The 18256-nt window shown below is 42.9% G+C and overlaps 1 protein-coding gene across 2 annotated transcripts in view; it reads left to right on the top strand.

Moving 5' to 3' along the window:
* The first annotated feature begins 803 nt into the window (after positions 1–803).
* The window catches only part of LOC114616549 (ubiquitin carboxyl-terminal hydrolase 49), a 32860-nt gene continuing 15407 nt past the window's right edge, over positions 804–18256 (top strand). For both annotated transcript variants that reach the window (XM_028761987.1, XM_028761988.1), the window contains exon 1: positions 804–872. The gene's annotated coding sequence lies outside the window, so the exon portion shown is untranslated. The remainder of the gene's footprint in view (positions 873–18256) is intronic.

Here is an 18256-nt window from a genome sequence, read left to right as displayed (position 1 = left end):
TCTTGACAGCCATTCTTCAGGGAACCGCCCACTCCAAGGAGACTGGACCTTAGAAGTGGGGCCCCATATCCAGGGTGCATATTTTCAAAAAGAAAGTTTCCCTCAAGAGGAATTCTTGTGTTCACTGTTAGGCTGATGAAACAGAGAATTTGCCATCCTGTTACGTAGCAGCTAATACACCAGTTGAGTCTTATTAAATCCCAAATGAAATGTCAGAAATCTAGAAAGTGACATGTGTGACCTATCAGACTTATACATGCTATCTTTGCTTAATATAATACCCTTGAGTATAGGATATGTTGCTTTTAGAGATACTTGCTGCTGCTTCCATATAGGTCAGAAACCCAGTTAATAAATACAAAGACGTCCTCCCGTTCTCCTCTCACTCTCTCGCCAACCCATCATCCTTTACACTTGTGCAGAAGGAAGTTTAGCCTTTGGTACTGGAGTATTTTTGTTAGCATGAGTTTTTAGTTCTGACTGTTTCAAGTTATATACAAAGACAATGTTTCTTTGTATATAACAGAAATGCTTTTTTTTTTCCCCAGAAGAAAACCTTGAAAGCATTTATGGCTTATTTTCCCTGTAAATGACTGAATCCTTGGTTGCTCGTAGCTGAAATATGGGACATATTGTTTCCCATTTTTTGAAATATCAAAGTTGAAAAGTTGTAGGAATTTCACTGTTGTAATATACTAATCCTTTTCTGAAAATTTTTCTGAAAATCTATAAATTTTATAAAAGTTGCTTTTTTCTTGCTGTATATCATAGCTTGCTCACAGGTTGTTTCCCTTGTAGGGAACAGAGGAGAGGAAACCCAGCCAGTGACTTTGTGAGACTATGGAAGACAATGGGAGCACCTTGTTTAATGGGTAAGGAAGATGCTGTGGGAAACCTTACATGAGAATCATTCAGTCCTGTCAGAGGAGGGAGGAACCGTGACCTGTGTCTTGGTGATGTTCTGAACTTTCGGTAAAGTTTTGGGTAGCTTGAAGTTTATTGATGAAAAGACTGCTTGCCATAGCCTGTGGAGTAATTACCCACCCCTTTTGCTCTGAGCACTGCCGGCTGCTGCAATAGCAGGCTCACCGAGGGGGTCTTGGTCACTTGTGCATCGTAGATGTGTGTCAGGTGGTAACAAACAAATTTCAAAAGCCGTTATATGTTTATTGTCCAGAACTCAGATACTCTAGATAACCCAAACTTACATGAATGTTAGGTCCCTATCAGGGTCTAGAAGTTTATGCAGCTTTATCTGGGCAGCCTTCTTTGTCAAGGGCAGTGATCTTCACCCTTCCTAATGCTGCAACCCTTCCTAATGCTGCAACTGTAGTTCCTCATGTGATAACCAACCATAAAATTATTTTCATTGCTACTTCATAACTTAATTTTGCTACTGTCATGAATTGTAATGTGACTATCTGTGTTTTCCAGTGGTCTTAGGTAACCCCTGGGGGTCACCCCACCCCATAGGTTAGAACTGCTAGTGCAGTGGTTGAAACCATGAGCTTCAATTCAGGCCTTCTTTGGGAGAGTTGGTGCCAGTGGCAGTGCAGCAGTGATGGTTTCCTTTCTCATTTCTATCTCCCATGCCCGTTAGTGTTTGAGAATCTTTCCTAAACACTGATCAAAGTATGGCATTTAACCGTGTCTTACAGGGAAGCACTCACACTTTCAGGGGTACATGGGTTGGCATTATTTTAATAACAATATTGGAATATGTTTTGTCTTCCATCCTTTTCCACTCCTGGGCAAGCAGTGAGTTTTCATAAGGCTCCTAACTGTGAAACTGACTGGATGCAGAGGTAGGTAGAAGGACCTATCTCTTCCTTAATTAATCTTGAACATTAAAAAGATTTGTAGAAATATAGAGACCGCTCTTGACTGCAGGTTGGCTAGAAGCTGTTAGCCCAGTGTGAGCTGGAGTCAGGAGCCCTGTTCTTTGTGTGGCATGTTCGTGGCTTCAGAAAGCTCTTCCCAGACGGTTTTTATTTTATGGATTTAGCCAAGCATCTACTGTTGCAGCCTCTATATGGTATTACATGGTAGGGCCTGGAAACAAAACAGTAAACAAAATGAAAGAAAAAACCTTGCTAGAGCCCATGTCACTTCCAGCCTTTGAGTTTGTTGTCCCAGGCATAGCTCCCTTCCCAGGGGAATCTTAGTTAACAGTTACTGTGTGCGTGTGTCTGTGTGTGTGTCCAGTGTCTCACTCTGTAGCCTAGACTAGCCTTGAGCCCCTAGTCTTCTGTGGTGTGTACTCCTGTGCCTGGCTGTCACTGCGGATCTCACACACAGGTCACTCGACTCACATTTCCCAGGGCTTCAAGGAGACTGTGGCTTGACATTTTGTGTTTTGTTTGTTTGTTTTTAAAGAATTATTTATTTATTTTTTATATATGTGAGTACACTCTCGCTGTCTTCAGACACACCAGAAGACAGAAGAGGACATTGGATTCCATTACAGATGGTTGTGAGCCACCATATGTAAACTCTGTCTCAAAAAATCATGTGCTGGGAATTGAACTCAGAACTTCTGGAAGAGCAGTCAGTGCTCTTAACCACTGAGCCATCTCTCCAGCCCGTGCTTTTTTTTTAATTAATTAATTAATTTACTTATTTATTTTGGTTCTTCAAGACTTTTTTTTTTTTTTTTTTTTTGGTTTTTCGAGACAGGGTTTCTCTTACAGCCCAGGCTGTACTGGAACTCACTCTGTAGACCAGGCTAGCCTCGAACTCAGAAATCCACCTGCCTCTGCCTCCCAAGTGCTGGGATTAAAGGCCTGCGCCACCACAGCCCGGTTTCTTCAAGACTTTTTAATTATTTTTAAAGGGCAACAACTGACTTACAAAGTTTAGTATTCTAATGGACCCCCCTCCCCAAGTACAGAAATAAAGTTGGGTCTGCTAAGCATTTCTCTTTATCTGATTTGATCTCATGTGTTTTCAAAATTTGGGCCACTTTTACCAAGATGTTTAAAGGAAATAAAATACCAGTTAGTTTTCAATTTATTCTACTGCTTTTTATTATTTGAAGAAAGATGTACTTGTATGTATGAGATTTTCTGTGCATGGTAAGTTGCTCCCAACACCCTGTAATTTCCTTAAAGAGACTTACATAAAAAGAGATTGCTTGGCTTATTAGATTGGGTCACTTAATAATGACTTGAAGGTTAACTAATAGAGCCATCCGACTCTTGCTCATCAGCTAGATGTCTGTCTGGTATTCGCCAACTCCAGCCATTTCTAAGCACAGACAATAATTGAGACTATCAATAGAATACTAATGGAAAAAGAAACTGACATTCAAAATGGGAATGACTACAGACCTTAGTGGTTATTTTAACCTTAAAATACACTTTTTTTTTTTTTTTTGAGACAGGGTTTCTCTGTATAGTCCTGGCTGTCCTGGAACTCACTCTGTAGACCAGGATGGCCTCGAACACAGAAATCCGACTGCCTCTGCCTCCCAAGTGCTGGGATTAAAGGCGTGCGCCACCACCGCCCGGTCTAAAATACACTTTAACAGAAGCTCTTTTTGTTTTTAATCTGACATTTGACCTCCCTTCCCTTGATTTTTGAGAAGCTTTTTAATCAGAGAACTCAAATGGCTGCTGTCCATTCCGCGTTGCCTCTTGCCAGCTGACTGACCCTTAGCTGTACTTATAGTTCTAAGAACTGGAATGCCCAGCCGTCTTCTGCTTAAAAAGAGATAGTTACACCAGGCATGGTGGCACATGCCCTTAATCCCAGCACTCAGGAGGCAGAGGCAGGTGGATTTCTGTGAGTTCAGAGCCAGGCGTGTCTACAAAGTATGTTCCAGGACATCCAGGGCTGTTAAACAGAGAAACCCTGTCTCAGAAAATCAGAGGGTGGGGGGCAAGGGAGTCACTTGACTACTCAAAGCTCAGGAGCAGGGATTGAGAGAGATCCTTAGGAAGGTCTCTGTCCTGGTTGGGTATTTTGTCAATTTGACACAGCTACAGTTTTCTAGGAAGAGAAACCTATTCCTCTGACTTAAATAAGGGTTTTTAAGAGAATGGCAGGACTGAATGTTGCTCAATAGTAGCATTTTGTTTCATATACAGGGTCAGTGGTTACTTTTAGCACTATAAAAGGAGGGAGGGAGGGAAAGAAGAGAGAAGGGGACAGAGGAGAGGGGAGAGTGAAAGTGAATGAGAAAGAACATGTATAAATGAATTTAATTCCCTTGATGCTGACTGGTGTTCAGTTCAGGTGAACCAAAGTTGGAAACAGTATGCAAGAAGTATTGTTTGTTTTTATATATAGAGAGTCTCTATTGTGTAGCTCTGTAGCTCTGGCAGTTCTGGAGCAAGATACATAAAAAGGGCTGAGCTCAGACTCACAGATATCTACCTGCCTTTGTTGGGATTAAAGGCTGGGGTTAACACACCTTACTGGAGTGGGGAATTTTAACAGCTGTGAATTGTATGCTTGGGTGAAGATGAACATCTGCCATGTCTTTTTGACATTTGTCTGAATATCCTATAGTTACATCATATGCTCCAGGTTCTAGAGAACCATCCTATAGTTACATCATATGCTCCAGGTTCTAGAGAATGGATTTCAGTAGTCACATGGTTTACTGCAATGCAATTGGTCATCTTTTTTTTTTTTTTTTTTTTTTTTGGTTTTTCAAGACAGGGTTACTCTGTGTAGCCCTGGCTGTCCTGGAACTCACTCTGTAGACCAGGCTGGCCTCGAACTCAGAAATCCGCCTGCCTCTGCCTCCCAAGTGCTGGGATTAAAGGCGTGCGCCACCACGGCCCGGCTGGTCATCTTATTTTTAAGCTGATTTCAAATATTATATTTTATTTTTGATTTTTTATTTTATTCTGTCTTTCCTTCTTTCTTTCTTCTCTCTCTCTCTCTCTCTCTCTCTTTCTTTCTCTTTTTCTTTCTTTCTTCTTTCTTTCTTGAGATAGAGTTTCTCTGTGTGGCCCTGGCTGTCCTAGAACTCGCTTCTCTTCTGACCCTTTCAGAACCAGAAGCCAGATGGGCAGCGCGAGATGGCTCAGCAAGTATGAGTGCTTGCTGCAAAACCTAACACCCTGAGTGATTACCCAGAACCCACACTGGGGAAGGAGAACTGACTCCTGCAAATTGTCCTCTGACTTCTACATGTTGTGGCACACACACACACATTCAAACACACTCTTATATTTTTGGTTGTGAGTCTAGCATTTAATGGCTGATCCATCTCTCCAGCCCCCAAACACACTCAAGCACACAAAATAAGTAAGTGTAACACACACACACACATTGGAGGTGTCAGCCTAAAGCTCTGTCATGCATGATGCATGACTGAGCCTGGTGCACTTCTGGGTTTGATTGCCTTGAGTCCATACCGGGGACTTGGCTTGCTGGGACTATAAACCCTGCTCTCTCCAAACCCTCAACCTGCTACTCTACACTGTCTGAGCAGATCTGCCTGTACTCTGTGTGAGAGGCTGTGCAGAACATGCTTACTCTGTCTCACCCATTACTAGAACCCTACAGGAGCAATTAAAAACATTCTCAAAAGACAACAATATAGTAGGGCTAGAGAGATAGCTCATCACTTGTGGCTCTTGAAAAGAACCTGGGCTCAATTCCCCAGCACCCATTCAGTGGCTCACAACCATCTATAATCCCAGTTCTAGGGGAGATTCAACAGGTATATAGCATGCATGCAGGCAAAACACCTATACATATAAATTAAATTTAAGAAAATCTTTTTTAAATAAAGCAAATAATAAACAAATTTAAAACTCTGATGGGTGGGAGGTACATTTTCTTTAGTGATGCAGTCAAATAAATTCCCTTACAGCCTGCAAACAACTCTAATGACGCTCACTGAGTCAGCAAAAAAGTCAAAAGAAATGAAACAGGAGACAGGGCTGGTTAGCTGGGTAAATGCCTGTGGCTGCCTGTCCCCTTAGACTAGGATTAAGTTGAAGAATGCAGCTGTAGAGAGTCACATCTGATCGGCTGCAGGTAATGATGACAGTCACTGACTAGCAGTCGCTGTGCAGCCAGCAGACCCCACCAGCTGTACATCCCGGCCTGGGAGTTACAAAGGCTGGCCTAGCATTCCATACTTGGACATCCGGGCCTGGGAGTTACAGAGGCTGGCCTCACATTCTACACTTGGCACAGCTTGCACCTGCCATCTTGTTCAGAAAGAAAGACTCCAGATGCTCGGTAGGCCCCTTAGGTGACCTGCTACTGTGACTCTGTTCCCAGTAGAACTGTACTGTTTGAAGTCACATTTCAGTGTGTCTTCAAAGTCTTTCTTGGGCAAACACTGCTTGATTTTTTCCCCTGTTCACCCAGAAGCTACTTGGCCATGCGAAGCAGAGACTTTCAGAAAGGGCATTGAGAATGGCTGCTGACGTGTTCGAGCTCAGTGCTACAGGTCTTCAAAGCCTCTTGTTATGCAAGCAGATAGTTGAAAGCCATACTTCAATGGCATGGTAGGTTATAGGAACAAAGAGGTTGGGTTTCATTTGAAAAGAACTAGCCACAACCCAGAGTAATCATTTCCCCAGACATACTTTGTCTGTTACCTGTATCATTTGACCAGTAGGAAGGGAGTTTGTGAGTGTCTGCCAAAAGGACCTTAGCAGGAGCCAGTTAGGCTAGGTTTGTTCACAGTGACTTCTGATTTGAAGGGAGTCCTAGTTATATCAGTTGATGAAATAACTTTCTTGAGCTCTGTTGGTCCCAGGCATTCCTTGAAGCCTTTCTTACCTGTTAACTCATTAAATAGTACAATGATTCCATGTAAATGTTCTGTTTCCTGAAGAAACAGGTCTGGAGACACCGCTTGTCAGTCACACAAAGCTAACAGCTAAGAGATTGACTCCCAAGCCAGCTAGCTTGGTTTGACCTAATGGCTGTGCAGGTGCCTGTGCAGGTGCCTGTCAATGACTGTTAAAATTTTCCCCATTAACATTTTATTGTTGTATGAACAGAAAAAAAGTACAAAGTACTGTTAGTGAGGAAATCATAGTATACAAAAGGAAACGTCAGCTCCCATGGAAGGTCTCTACCGAGCTATGCTCCATGCTCTCAGAGCCAGAGGCTGGCAGGCTCTCCAAGCTTGCAGCTGCTGCTGCTGCTGCTGCTGCTGCTGCTGCTGCTGCTGCTGCTCTTTGTTTTTTGTTTCTCTTCTTGTTTTTTGTCCTGGAACTCACTATGTAAAACAGGCTAGCCTTGAAATCTGCCTGCCTCTGTCCCCTGAATGCTAGAATTAAAGGTATGAGTTACCATCCCCAGCTTTTTTTTGCATTTATTTTATTATTTGTGGTTGTGTACAAGTACAGATTCATGAGGAGGTCAGAGGACAACAGCAGGAGTTGATTCTCTCCTCCTGTCATGTGATTCCCAGGGAATGAACTCAGGTGTTTCAGTTTGTCAGCAAGCCTTTACCCCTGAGCCATCTCATCAGCCTGGCTTTGTTATTCTTTTGAGTCAAGAAGCAATTTTATATTTAATATAATAAAAAATGAGCTACAATAGATACACTTGTTTATCCACACACAAAACAAGATAATAGTGGTTCTCTATTCCAGCAGCCACGCCCATGTCAAAGTGATGACAAGTATGTCTGTCTGTCAGAACTGTTCTCAGATGTTTTGACCTGTGATTTCATGGATCTTTTAAGTATGCGTTTCTTTGCACAAGCTCGTACACGCAAAAACACACATATCCTAAACTACAATCTCCTGTCTTCACCATGAAAACAAAACACTTCAACATCAAGAATGTTGGAGATAAAATTTCTTTCTAAAGAACCAATGTTTCCCAAGAACAGACCTGATAAGATTCCCTCCAGTCAGTTAAATTATTGTTCTGAAGACTTGTGGTTAGCTTACTCATCTAGATTTGTGCTATCAGATTCCATTGGAGTTAGGAAGAATATGGGCCAGATGAACTCTGAAGTGATAGCATCATCCTCGCCATTCATTTTTTCATTTTTTAGGTTAAATGAACTCAGAATTCACAGGCGAGTGTGCACCCATGTGTGAGATCTAGCTCTAGTCCTTCAGGCGCTGTCCACTGTCCGCCTTGTTTTTGAGGTAGTGTCTGACAGCATGGAGCTCACTGAGCAGGTTGGCTGACTGTGAGTAAGCCCCAGGGGTCCACCTGTCGTTTCTCCTGAAGTGTTGGGATTACAGGTGCATCTGTGGATCTAACTTGAGTCTTTGTTTTTGTACTGCAAGCACTCTACTACTGACTAAGGTATCTTCCCCAGCCCTGGTCACAGGTCTTATTTGTGTTGTTTAAAACATGTTGTTTTCCAGCTGGTGAGATGGCTCAGCCGTTAAGAGCACTGACTGCTCTTTTGGAGGTCATGAGTTCAAATTCCAGCAACTACATGGTGGCTCACAACCATTGTAATGAGATCTGATGCCCTCTTACGGGGTGCCTAAAGACAGCTGCGGTGTACTTATATGTATGCACCTATAGATAGTATGTATGCACCTATAGATAGATCAAATAACAAACAAACAAACAAACAAACAAAAACCTTTGGACTGGAGCCAGTGGGGCCGGAGCGAGTGGGAGAAGGGGAGGGAGAAAAAAAAAACTAAACCAAAACAACAACAACAAAACATGTTGTTCTCTTCTGCCTGTGCTGAGATTAAAGGCATGTGCCACCATGCCCGGCTCAGAGTCCTTCCTTTTAAGGCGGAATAATTTCCCATTGTATATAATTCATGTACCAGGTTTTTGGTGGCTTTTTCTTCTTGGTAGTAAAGAAATACAAACTACTACTGTGGACATTGCTGCAAATATATTTTTGAGACTCTTGCTTTAAAATTCTTGACACAACTGGGGAGATGGCTCAGTAGTTAAGAGCACTTTCTACTCTTCTAAAGGACCAAGTTCAGTTCCTAGCACCCACACAGTGGGGGGGTGGTACTCAAAACTGCCTGTAGCACCATTTACAGAGAGTCCATACCCTCTTCTGGCCTCTGTGAGTACCCACATATACAAGTCAGAGACACAGACACATACACAGAACATAAAGATATAAATAAAAATAATAAAAATTTCAGCCGGGTGGTGGCGCACGCCTTTAATCCTAGCACTTGGGAGGCAGAGCCAGGAGGATTTCTGAGTTCGAGGCCAGCCTGGTCTACAGAGTGAGTTCCAGGACAGCCAGGGCTACACAGAGAAACCCTGTCTCAAAAAACCAAAAAAAAAAAAAAAAAAAAAATTCAAAACAGAAATATTTAAAAAATTGCTTGAGGGCCTGAAAATACATGTGTGGTATACATATTCATGTATGAAAATACACATAAATGTGGGCCTTCACGTACTCACACACATATAAATATTTTTTTTAAATAAACTGTTTTTGACAGCTGAGGAGGTGGCTCAGTCTGTCTGTGTAACCCAAGGACCTGAGTTTGGATCCTCAGCACCCACATAGCAGCCAGGCACGGGCTGGCAGGATGCCTCTTTGGGTAAATGCTCTTGCTACCTGGCTAATGAGATGATTCTGATACCTGCAGCCACATGGTGGAAGGAGAAGTTGTCCTCTGATCTCTACATGCTTGCTGTCACACACATGCACACAAGAATAAATGAAACTGGGCATGGCGGTGGTTATCTGTAGCCCGGGCACTTCTTAGGGAAGAGATGTGGGTCCCCAGAGCTCCCTGGCCAGCCAGCCTAATCAACTGATAAGCTCCAGGTTTACTGAGACACCTTAACACACTCAAAAATAAGGTGTCTAAACAATAGAGTAATATACTTGACGTCACTTGTGCACGTGTGTGCATACAAATTAAAAAAAAATTTGGCTTCCTTGTTTTTTTATGCTCCCTCATTGTCCCTGCTATCTGTTGAAGACCAGCATTGCTAGCTTGCTGTTGTTTGTTTCCAGTGGCTTCCAAACTCCGGCACTGTTCTGTCCAGTCCCTCCAGCAGGTTTCACCCACATGTTGGGAGTGCAGTCTACCTCTCTCAGTCCAGAGGAGGAGACCCCATGTGAGGGAATTGAATAACCAGTTGGTGTTCTTTTCCCTGGGAAGACTTTCTCCTGCTCCTGGCATCCTTAGTTGCCTGTAGTTCTATGTGTAGAGTTGAGTGCTCCTGCCTCCGCCACGCACGCTAGCATGCCTATTGTGTTGTTCTGCTAGACTTTAAGGGTGAAGCTCCTGACATTTGCAGGAGACACAACAAACTCCCTATTTCTCTGGCTGTTACAACTTTTTCTGTCCTCAATTATATTTTCTTAATACCCTGGGATTTTCAGTTTGATTTGTTTTTGTTTTTATTTGAGGCAAGACCTTCCAACATAGGCCTGACTGTTCTGGAACTCACTTTGTAGACCAGGCTAGCCTTCAACTCACATAGATCCACTTGCATCTTCCTCCTAAGTTCTGGGACCCACCACACCCAGTTCTTAAAAGCCAGTTTTGAAGTCTGCCACACAACTCAGCCATGCACCAGCAATGTAACTATAGAGAACATTCTTTACTCTTTCTAAGCCTATTTATATTTAAAATGGAGTTACAGAACCAGCAAGATGGCTCAGCAGCTTAAGGCAACTGCCACCAAGCCTAATGATCTAAGTTCAGTCTCTGGAACCCATATGCTAGATGGTTCCTACAAGCTGCCTCTGACTTCCACACATGCCCTGAGACACATGCTTGCCCTACCCAAACATCAATATAAAATAAATAAAATGTAATAAATAGGTCAAATAAAAGTGAATATAGTCAGTACCTAGCCAGCTTGTCATGGGAAATAAATGATGTTTATCTTGAGTTTCAGAACAGTTCTAGGATATAGTATTTGATAATTGTTATATAATTTGTATTATAATCATAATACCAGTTATTTATAAGAATATGGAAAAGCATCTATCCCTAACAAATTTGTCTGTTCTACAGGAGGAGAGCTTGGATAGAGAGCTACCTAGTCCAAAACTACTGCTAGCTCCCAGCCTCTAGCTGAGACCCCTCCCAGGTGGTGTTACCCTAATTCAGTCGTCAGTAGAGTCTGGACTTAACACTGCAAGTTCAGAACCTCAATTTTGTAAGAACCTGATATGATGATGACCAGTTTTCTTGGGAACAGATGACCATGTTTGGAATGACCAGGGTGGAGAGTGATTTGCAGTGAGGACAAGGACTGTTCAGCACACTGATCCTGAGTGTGGCAGTTCTTGCATTCTTTCCCTGAAGGCCAGCCCATAGAAAAATCAGTTTTGGTTTTCTGCAGAGAAGTGCAGAGAGAGCCTTGCTGGGTAGTTTTAGTGACTGCTTGCATCAGGCCCTTTTGTGCTCTCAGCAGATGCCTCTGTTGTATTTATGAGTTGGGAGCCTACTCCCCCTCAGCCTTGTAGGAGGTACACTGACCAATCAGTGCGGAGACTCTCTAGACCTTAGTCTGTGGTCAGGCATAGGATCATATTCCTTGACAGTCAAATTTTCTCTGGCTGTCTAAAGTTGTACCTGGGTCACTTTGATCAGTCTGAGGGGTCTCAGAACTCTGAAGTCACTTAGATGTCTGACATCTGGTTAGTACTAGACTTAGCGTTTTGGCATTTTAGAACATGAATCACTGTGTGTCTAATCATAAGTTTCTTCATTCTTTGGTGTTTAAGCTTTATAAAAGTACCTTTTATTCATCTGATGTAATTGCTGTCTCTGAAGCTTACTGCTTCAGTCTGCTAATCTAGGCCCAGTCCTGGAAGCTTATAGCTTCTGTACAATCTAATCTAAGCCTAGACTGTTTTCAGCCTCTGAGACTTACTGCTGAGTAAGCTCAGCCTTTCCTGTTACTTCTGAACTTTGTTGGCTGGTTCAACTCAGCTGTTCTGGCTCAAATTCCTCTCCAGGATGTCTGAATCAGTAACTCTAGCAATCTGTTCTGTCTTCTGGTTCCTCCTCATTCTCTGGCTTGTTCTGTCTTCTAGCTTGTTCTTGCCTGTGTCTAGCTTGTTTTCTCTCTGCAACCTGTCTCTGTACAAACTGCCACAGTAACACTGCACTGCTCTCTTTAGCTTTCCTTTCCTGTCTCTCCTTGTGAGAGCTGGGCATAGCCTATTCTGTCAGATCTTTCTCTGATTCGTCACTTTGTCTACCACTCAATTAGACATCACTTTCTTTTTTTTGTTGTTTTTTTGTTTGTTTGTTTGGTTTGGTTTGGTTTGGTTTGGTTTTTGTTTTTGTTTTTCAAGACAGGGTTTCTCTGTGTAGCCCTGGCCTGTCCTGGAACTCACTCTGTAGACCAGGCTGTCCTCGAACTCAGAAATCCACCTGCCTCTGCCTCCCAAGTGCTGGGATTAAAGGCGTGTGCCACCACCGCTAGACATGGGCTAGACATCACTTTCAAACATGGGTGCTTCCTTCTACAAACTAACTTTACCTTCCTTGTTTGGGTGTGTACTAAGGCCGAGTTACAACATATCTAGAAACAGGTTTTTTGTTTTTTTTTTCCAGTAAACAGCACAATCTCAGGGTTCACAGTGTGATCAAATATTCTGCAAGAAACCTTAAGCTGTTATTTTGGAAATATTTTATGTCATTGCTATGTATAAGCTTAAAGTGCTCATTCTTTGTATGTGTGTGGGTGTACACACTAATGTTCCAAATCTCTGCCCTTGTACCTGCTAGGTAAATACTCCGGCAGAGCTATAGCCTCAGTCTCCCTCCCTCCCTGTCCTGGGAACTCACTATCTGGACCAAACTGCTTCCAATTTCTGCCACCCTGACTTCTCTGTCCCTGGGGTCTGTGTCCTTGAACTGTGAGCCAAAGGAAAACAACACAATCCTTAGTCAGGTTGCTTTACAGCCACAGAAAAAGAACCTAATCCTAGCACAGCACTTAATTGTCCCGATTCTACCTTTGCATGCAAGCCCAGATCAGGTCTAGGACAATCCTGAGTTAGTTCCTTCTGGGATATAAAATAATATCTATTGTTTTACTCTGCCAATGTTAGATAGGATGTTTCTAATCTGTAGTTCCCTCAAGCAATTTAGTTCTTACCAGCTGTAGCTAGATTCTTCAGATGATACACAGGATGAAGGAGATGTATGTTGGTAGTTTGTTGGTTCAGACAAGCTGTTTGTCTTTGATGTGGGCTGTTAGCAACCATTAACTTAAAGGTAATAAGCAGGCTCTGGGAGGATAGCTACTGGCAGAGTACTGGTTAGAACGTGCAAGGGCCTGGCGTTGAGTCACAGCACCATGGACAAATGAGGAAGGTGAGAACAAGGCCAGTGAGGGAAGGGCTGAGTGTGAGAGGATTCACCGCGCAAGAGTGCTGACCTGAACTAGATCCTGGCACCACACGTCATGCATGCACAGATTAATAATAACTAAAGTAAGTAAAATAAAAATAAATTCATAGCGGGGTGTGGTGGCGCACACCTTTAATCTCAGTGCTTGGGGGGTGGAGGCAGGTGGATCTCTCTGAGTTCCGGGCTAACCTGGTCTTTGAAGTGAGTCCAAAACTCTGTTACACAGAGAAACTCTGTCTCGAAAAACCAGAAATAAAATAAAAATAAAATAAATTTATAGGGACAACGGATTTGGACAACATATGGTTCATATGTGAAAAGTTTACCTTTATAATAACTACTGCTCTACAGAGAAACACTGTCTAGAAAAACCAAAATAAATAAATAAATAAATAAATAAATAAATAAATAAATAATGGCTGCTCTTGATAACTGTTCCATTCTGTGTTTAACTAGGCTTAGTGTTGCATACCTGTACTCCACATACTCAGAAGACAAGAGGCTGGCCGGAGCCTGGGATTTGGGGGCTAGACCAGGCAATTCTGTGTTAGCAAATAATAGGATGAAGCCATGAGTGAACGAACTCCCTTGTCTGATTATTTGGTCTTTGCTATAGACGTGCCTCACTGGTGCTTATAATTTGATCAGTCTATACAGGTGACATAAGAGGGGTGCGGGGGGGTGGGGAATGAAATCAGCAAGGCTCATGTTTCACAGTCTCATGTCTTACGCTTCATGACTGGTGTCGTCATCACAGTGCTAGGCTCGCCCTTCCTTCTGCGGGGTCTCAGGCCAAAACTCATGCTTCTACCTCTCCTTCCTTCTGCCTGCATTTGCTCATACAGTACCCTGTTCCACCACCACCTCAATTCTGCTCTCTGATTCCTGCTGTGCTAAGTGAACCTGCACTAAGTTATTAGCAGCTGCTTGGCTTCGTTGCTTTCCCTAATAAAATCATGTTTGCCTCAGTATAGTCACTGATGTCTTAACTTAATGGCAGGGCAGGAAAGCTGGTTTGGTTTTTGGGTTTTGTTGTTGTTTTGTTTTTTGTTTTGTTTTGTTTGTTTTTGGAAATGGGAGCAGCAATGCTGAGCTCATGGGACTTGAACTACAAGAATACTGCCTGGTGTGTTGGCCTTTGTGTGAGAGCCAGGCCAGTCTTTACCTCTTGGGCCTGCTCACTGGGCTTGTGCTCTGTCCTTACACAGGGAGGAGAGTTCATGCACAGTTCATGTCTCTGACACTCTCTATGCCTTATTGAAAGAAGACCCTTTATACTCCTGCCACACAGCACAGTCTGCAGGGAGTCAGTGTGCATCCCTGGCTGGAGGTCGAATTGAGGCTAACTCGGCCTCTTTAATTCAACAGCACTGTTTGCTTTTAACATCTTAATTGGACGTTTACTACCCTTACTCTGTGATGCTATTAAATAACTTTGAAAGACTTTAGAAAAGTGGCAAGTATAGGATAAAACCTTTAAATTTATTTTGAAAAGATAGTACAGTTTTTACGTTTCTAATTTTAACATAGTCTCTAACTGCTTAAGGTCTCAGTATGAATAACTTGTTAAATGAAACTTTTTGGGTAAAATCAGGACCCGTTTCTTGGTTCTTACAGGACTCTAGGCTCTCTCTGTAGAGGTACCAGGATAAAGCCTGTCTCAGACAAAGCCATCCTTAGCCGCGTTTACCAAGGTCTTGGTTAGATTCAGCGACTTATGAAGTATAAGGGAGTATGTGAACAATTCCTGCCTCAGCTGACTCTCCGTCCTAAACCCCCTTCCCTCCCTCCCTCCTTCAGACAGGTTAGTTGGGTGTAAAGAGAAAATATGCTGGCCTCTCAGCTGGAATATTGTTAGGAGCTGTCCCTCGAGAGAAGAAAAATCTCATTAGAATGGAAGGGGGGAAGACAGTCTCCTCAGAAATCTACTTCTATGAACGACTTTTGGGACTGACCCCTGGGAAGAAGAGAAATTATCATGCTACCATGGCTGATATGAAATGTCAGATGATTGACACTTAAGTGATGGAGGCTCAGTTGTTTTGCAACTCTACAGAAAGCTGGAGAGGCCTGCACTTTGCTTCTCAAAGCTCAGAGAGTTGGAATGAGGAGAGGCTTCTTGTTGAAATGACTAGTTTGTAAAGTAGAGTTTCTTAGGCACTGCATAGTTTTGTCGTTAGATGCCGGTCTTGATGCTTTGTTTTCTAGTGACAGTGCTCTGCATTGAACATTGATCACCTGGCTAATGCCTGAATGTTTAATGCCTGAATGCTCACTTTTGTTCTTGTACACAGGTGTGGGTTGTTGGCCTGTCTGTCTGCTCGTCTGTCTTAGTTAAGATTTCTATTGCTGCCACGAAACACCATGACCATAATGCAGGTTGGGGAAGAAAGGGTTTATTTGGCTTATACTTCCAAGACAATGTTAATCATTGAAGGAAGTCAGGACAGGAATTTAAACAGGACAGGATCCTGGAAGCAGGAGCTGATGTAGAGGCCATGGAGGGGTGCTGCTTACTGGTTTGCTTTCCATGGTTTGCTCAGCCTGCCTTATGAAACCCAGGACCACCAGCCCAGGGATGGCACCACCCATCATGGGGCTGCCCAACCATGCCTGCCTCATTGATCACTAACTGAGAAACTTATAGCTGGATGTCATAGAAGCAATTCCTGAACTGAGGCTCCTTCCTCTCTGATGACTCTAGTTTGTTTCAAGTTGACACACAAACCCAGCCAGTAAAGTGTGTACACTGAGCCAGAGGCATTGGGTCCTCTGAAGCTGGAATTACAGGCAGTTGTGAGCCATCTGACATAGATGCTGGGAACTGAACTTGGGTCCTCTGTAAGAGCAGCTAGTTCTCTTAGCCACTAACCCATGTCTCCTTCCCCTCATGCCTAAGTTAAGACATTGAAATACCAAGTCTCAATGCTACCTCCTCCTTTTGAAAATACAGCAGTTTTTGTCCCTCAGAAGGCGTACTCTTCTTTCCATCACTACTCACATCCCCACAGGACAACACAATGTGCCTAGTTCCTCCTCATTCTCTGCGTGGCCTTAGGCAAGAGGGCACTCATGACCAATAGTATAATATTCTTCCCTTTTGCTTTTTTTTTCACATACTGTTTGGTTTGAGACAGAGTTTCTGTGTGTAGCCCTCCCTTGCTGGTCTTGAACTCACTGAGATCTGCCTGCCTCTGCCTCCGAGTGCTTGGACTAAAGATGTACACCACCTCGTCCAGCCGTGTATGGTGTTTTTAATTACACACATAGCCACCTCCTCTCTGCATTTGTTTTTAAAGGGAAACACATTTTTTTCCCAATCTGTTTTCATACCATTTTAATTACATGCAAAGCAAGTATTAAGGTCAGTTCTAGGTTGAGGAACTAGCAATGCAATAGATGCAAATAGTCAAGAAACAAGCAAGGCAATAGACAAAGTCCCGTAGTCACTCCTGTGATCACTCCCATGATCACTATTTCTAAGGGCCTATCAGGATGACCAAAATATCTGAGCCTACTTCCCTGTCCTAGCCTAAAGTCATTTTCATGCCTGAAGCCTACTTCTTTGTTCTAGCCTAAGATTTAGATTACTGCCTAAAATTACATTGTGCTAGCCTAAGATTTAAATTCCTGCCTGAAGCCCATTTCTTAGTCCTTGGCCTATGTCAGATTCCTGCCAAGCAGCCCCAAAAGCTCTCCACATCTCTCCCTTTTTTATTTCATAAACAAGACTGAGCCTGTCTTAGGTTGTTCTGACAAGAATGCCTTCCTTACCCATTATAGAATATGCATTATCAAAAGCATTGCATTTCTGTCTTAGATTGGTAAGGCTCTGTGCAGAATCTTACCTGTCCTTGGCTTGCCAGCCTGTTAAATTAATAACTCTGTCTTGGGGTCCTCTCTGCATTTTTGAAAACAAGTAGTGGATTCCATATGTGACTGATTTATAAAATCTTACTGTTGCTTTTGTTTAACTTTTCAGATGGTCTCAGGTAGCCAGGCTGATCTAAACTCACTTTGTAGCCAAGGGTGGCCTTGACTCTCTGACTCTCCAGCCTCTACCTCCCAAGTGCTGGGAGAGATCCCAGGGCTTCATACATGAGGAGGTCAGCACTGTGCTATTTGACCTGCATATGCCATCCTGACCTATAACAGCCCTGGCTCATTCCTAATAAAGTACCTAAAGAGTCTCTGCCACTTTTCTCCTTTAGTGTGCATTTAAAAGATAGTCTTGCTTACTTGACTGTTTCTCTTTGGACATTTGTCATTGTTACTCTTGAAATCAAGTGCTTAAGGTCTGTGGCTGATTCATGCAAAATTCAATGGGTCTCTATCCTGACAGATACACTTAGGAGTGCTGAGGGTAGCCTGTGTACACAGGACTCAGTGTCTGCATGTCTTAGAGCAGCCCTTGAAATAACAGACACTGGCATCCAGTCCAGAGGATCATGTGGGAAACTCTAGTCAGATAGAAGGCATAGTTTTTTTTTTTAAGATTTATTTATTTATTATATATGAATACACTGTAGCTGTCTTCAGACACACCAGAAGAGGGCATCAGATCTCATTACAGATGGTTGTGAGCCACCATGTGGTTGCTGGGATTTGAACTCAGGACCTCTGGAAGAGCAGTCAGTGCTCTTAACCACTGAGCCATCTCTCCAGCCCAGAAGGCATAGTTTTTGTTTACAGAAATTGTCTCTTTTTTTTTTCCTCTGCCAGCAGTTCTTAACATATAAATGTGTCTTCTGTACAAATGGTCTGTGTGGAAAGTCATCTTCAGCCATGTGGAGACGTTAGGAAGGAAACTCCCAGTTTCACTGCCTGGGCTGCACCCAGAAAAAACAACTGTTAGATCGTAAGTTTCAAGCTTGAATGAATTTTGTCTGAGACAATACATTTGGCCCATGCCTATAATCTCATTACTTAGGGGAGGTAGAATGGCAAATTCCAAGCCAGCCTAGGCTACATCAAGAGACACTGTCTCA

The sequence above is a fragment of the Grammomys surdaster genome, unplaced genomic scaffold (assembly GCF_004785775.1).
Source record: "Grammomys surdaster isolate TR1022 unplaced genomic scaffold, NIH_TR_1.0 332514, whole genome shotgun sequence".
In the NCBI taxonomy this organism is placed as follows: Eukaryota; Metazoa; Chordata; class Mammalia; order Rodentia; family Muridae; genus Grammomys; species Grammomys surdaster.
The sequence above is the reverse complement of the archived record's forward strand: the minus strand, read 5'-3'. Positions and strand labels throughout refer to the sequence as shown.